The sequence below is a fragment of the Sinocyclocheilus grahami genome, unplaced genomic scaffold (genome assembly GCF_001515645.1).
Source record: "Sinocyclocheilus grahami isolate Dianchi unplaced genomic scaffold, SAMN03320097.WGS_v1.1 scaffold1499.1, whole genome shotgun sequence".
In the NCBI taxonomy this organism is placed as follows: domain Eukaryota; kingdom Metazoa; phylum Chordata; class Actinopteri; order Cypriniformes; family Cyprinidae; genus Sinocyclocheilus; species Sinocyclocheilus grahami.
In genome coordinates this window covers 188,960-193,844 of record NW_015506678.1, presented here as the reverse complement: position 1 = coordinate 193,844, position 4,885 = coordinate 188,960, and the positions used below count along the sequence as shown (strand labels likewise).

General features: G+C 42.9%; 1 long non-coding RNA gene across 1 annotated transcript; it reads left to right on the top strand.

The window, feature by feature from the left end:
- The first annotated feature begins 204 nt into the window (after positions 1 to 204).
- On the top strand, positions 205 to 1,633 carry LOC107570743 (uncharacterized). Its single transcript, XR_001607083.1, has 3 exons — positions 205 to 322; positions 539 to 596; positions 1,488 to 1,633. It is a non-coding gene; the product is annotated as an uncharacterized lncRNA (long non-coding RNA).
- The last annotated feature ends 3,252 nt before the right edge of the window (positions 1,634 to 4,885 follow it).

The following is a 4,885-nucleotide window of genomic DNA, read 5'->3' as shown; positions in this document are numbered from 1 at the left end:
ATGATTTAACTGCGAATGATTTATCATTGTATTTTAATCCAGGGGTACGTTACGTAGGTCTGTGGCGTTCAGGCGTGTGTGTGAGTGTGCACAGGTGAGTGTGTGTGTGTGTGTGGGTGTGAGTGCGTGTGTGTGTGCGTGCACGGGTGAGTGTGTGTGGTGGTGGTTGTGTGTATGTGTGTGTGTGTGTGTGTGTGTGTGTGTGTGTGTGTTCAGGACGGTGTTCTGCAGCGCAGCGGCTCTATGGGGCGTCTCAGAGATGCAGGAGCAGTGAGAAGCTGGTGAAGAAGCTCCAGGGAAACGCTCCTCCAGACACACACAAGTATGAACACACACACTGAACGAGTTCTCAGCATCTCGTACCGCTGTCATTACAGTAGTGTTTTTTGTTTTTATATTATGTTCAATTTTAAGCTGAATTTCAGGTCATTTTTTGTAATTTATTTATTCATTAAATAGTAATTGAAGACATTCGGTGTCAAGCATTCGGTCTTCTGCTGTTTGGTTTTCAGATATTTCATTTGTGTTCTTCTCTTAGAATGAAACGTGCCGCTTCACTCCGCTTCCTGAACAAGACGGCTGACGAGTCCTTCCAGGTGACGAACATCACTGATACTGACACTTCTTTAGCTCGACAGCTGTTACTGGACTGAAGAATGCATTATTATCATCATTAATGCAGTCAGCTATTCCCTGAACATTGCTGTCTTGGATCATATTGGTGTAAGTGACTGTATATTAGAAACTGGTTAAGATGTTTTGCTGAAGAACATCTCTTACTGTGGTAAAATCACTGTAACACACACAACCGCAAGTGAGATTTGATCTCAAAGCCTTTCTCCTAATAAAGCAATAAGCCCCGTGAAGCTGTGGTTTACAGTGAATATATTACAGCTAAGAGGCGTTGTTAGGTACGACACGAAGCGGAGCTAAACCCTCTTAGCTGTTATAAATTCACTGTAAACCACGTCTTCACAGGGGTTACTGCTTTTATAAAACGGTTATTCCATATACGTAGTAAGGTTTCACAGAATAAAACAGAGCAAATAAAGTGTAATGATATTAATAAACACAGTATTCTTCCACCAAACAATGTAGCTCCTCAGAAACAGTTGTGGTTGCTACAAAGTGGTTGCCGAGCAACACACAAACGTAAACAAAGGTGTGTGTTACTTTGTAGCGTCATTTACAACAGCTTCGAACGCGGCTCAGCCAATCAGAGTCAAGCACCGGAACTCTCCGCTTTATAAAATCACATCTTTAATTTATGGAAGCTTGTTTCTGCCACAGAATCAAAAATAAAAAAGGTAATTGTGACTTTTTGTCTCACAGTTCTTACTTTTTGTGAATAAACTTGCAGTTATGAGAAAAAAAGTTACAATTACGTTTTTTCATATTAATAATTAATCTTGAATGAAGATTGAAGATGAAGGTTCCTCACGCTCCTCTCTGGTTTTGTGTCTCTCTCTGTTTTGTTCTGGTTTCAGAATCTGGGCGGCCGGCGGCTGAGAGACAGTCGAGGTTTGAGCTCCAGTAATGTGGATCTGTACAGCAGCAGTTAAACCACTGCGCTCGTCACACACACACACACACACACTCACACACTCACACACACACACTCACACTCACACGCACACACTCACACACACGCACGCATGCTCACGCACGCGCACGCTCGCACTCGCACACGCACTCACACACACTCACTCACTCACACTCACACACACTCACTCACTCACACTCACACACACTCACTCACTCACACTCACACACACTCACTCACTCACACTCACACACACTCACTCACTCACACTCACACACACTCACTCACTCACACTCACACACACTCACTCACTCACACTCACACACACTCACTCACTCACACTCACACACACTCACTCACTCACACTCACACACACTCACTCACTCACACTCACACACACTCACTCACTCACACTCACACACACTCACTCACTCACACTCACACACACTCACTCACTCACACTCACACACACTCACTCACTCACACTCACACACACTCACTCACTCACACTCACACACACTCACTCACTCACACTCACACACACTCACTCACTCACACTCACACACACTCACTCACTCACACTCACACACACTCACTCACTCACACTCACACACACTCACTCACTCACACTCACACACACTCACTCACTCACACTCACACACACTCACTCACTCACACTCACACACACTCACTCACTCACACTCACACACACTCACTCACTCACACTCACACACACTCACTCACTCACACTCACACACACTCACTCACTCACACTCACACACACTCACTCACTCACACTCACACACACTCACTCACTCACACTCACACACACTCACTCACTCACACTCACACACACTCACTCACTCACACTCACACACACTCACTCACTCACACTCACACACACTCACTCACTCACACTCACACACACTCACTCACTCACACTCACACACACTCACTCACTCACACTCACACACACTCACTCACTCACACTCACACACACTCACTCACTCACACTCACACACACTCACTCACTCACACTCACACACACTCACTCACTCACACTCACACACACTCACTCACTCACACTCACACACACTCACTCACTCACACTCACACACACTCACTCACTCACACTCACACACACTCACTCACTCACACTCACACACACTCACTCACTCACACTCACACACACTCACTCACTCACACTCACACACACTCACTCACTCACACTCACACACACTCACTCACTCACACTCACACACACTCACTCACTCACACTCACACACACTCACTCACTCACACTCACACACACTCACTCACTCACACTCACACACACTCACTCACTCACACTCACACACACTCACTCACTCACACTCACACACACTCACTCACTCACACTCACACACACTCACTCACTCACACTCACACACACTCACTCACTCACACTCACACACACTCACTCACTCACACTCACACACACTCACTCACTCACACTCACACACACTCACTCACTCACACTCACACACACTCACTCACTCACACTCACACACACTCACTCACTCACACTCACACACACTCACTCACTCACACTCACACACACTCACTCACTCACACTCACACACACTCACTCACTCACACTCACACACACTCACTCACTCACACTCACACACACTCACTCACTCACACTCACACACACTCACTCACTCACACTCACACACACTCACTCACTCACACTCACACACACTCACTCACTCACACTCACACACACTCACTCACTCACACTCACACACACTCACACACACACTCTCACACACACACACTCTGATTCTGCATCTAAAGGTGAATAATATCATGAATATTCAGCTCACTGTATAATGTGCAGATCTCAGATGATATCTACAGAAACCACATAACTGGGTCATAATCTGTAAATGCTGCAAGTCTACATATAACAGCACTGAACTCTGTTACATTCAATCACATCTTCCTGTTACTGTACTCCAGAGGAGTCCCTGGTTTCACTGCATGCAAGCCATTATATAGTCTTTACAGTGTACTGTTAATAATACTAAATCATGGTATCAGGGTTTTTTATATATATATATTTTTTTTTTTTTGAGTAAATGGGTTATTGCATAAATATTACGTGTATATCTGTTCATTCAAGTTTATTTGCTGAATTAATGTTTCCAGTCGAGATCTTGAACCTAGAATCCCTCACAGGACCTCATGCTGACGTATGAATGTGAATATGAATATGGATTATGGATGTTGTGGTGATGTAAATATAATGGATGATCCTCTCAGGTTGTAAATGTATTTTAGAAACACAGAGGATCGTGCTGGTTTTATACTGGAGTTTTAATGTTTAACGGATCGAAGTGTAATCGGAGAGGATTTAAACTTTGCTGCCATTCATGAATAAATTGTGCCAATTGTTACGCCCCTGTCCGAGTCCGATTGTAGAATGAAAGCTAATTCTGTGGCTGGACATGAAGGCAGCTTCTGATCTGAATCAAAAGATTCAGAAATGATTCAGAAGTTCTGATCTAGGAACAATTAGGACATTCTCTGCAAGAATAAAGCACTTTTCTTTGACAGCTGCTTTGTGAGTTGGTCAGCTTTTTAACTCACAAGGTAGACTTGATAACTATTCAGTTGTCTTGCAGAAATATAATATGGAATATGCTGTTGTTTTCAATGCCATTCCCTCTTACTCTCTGAACTTAACTGACACAATGATCGGAAGTGTGTGCTTTTCTGCAGATCAACAAAATAAAATATATATATAACACAAAAGTCAGAGCTCTCTTCCAGAGAGACATAACAATTCCTTACATAAGAGCATATTGGAATAATATTGTGCAGAATATTCTTTGGGAGAAAGTATGGTCATCATTCATTTGTTTTGGTAATTAATGCACATATACGGAAACATCTTGGTCAGGGTTTTAATGTTTATTCAATCTTATTTTGTTAGTGACTTCTTTTTGTTTTAAAAGGGTCTTTAGAAGTCCAGTGCTTAATTTGCTCTGCGGTCGTTAAGAGACCAGCTAGACATGCTCTTCCTCTGGTTCTTCCTCAGAAGGTTGTGAAAGAGGAAGACGACTGAGGGCATCAAGTCAAGTCAAGTCACCTTTATTTATATAGCGCTTTTAACAATACAGATTGTGTCAAAGCAACTGAACAGCATTAATTAGGAAAATAGTGTCAATAATGCAAAATGACAATAGTAAACACTCATTTTTCAGTTAAAGACAGTTCATCATTGAATTCAGTGATGTCAACATCCAGCTCAGTTCAGTTTAAATAATATCTTTGCAATCAAGTCAACGATATCGC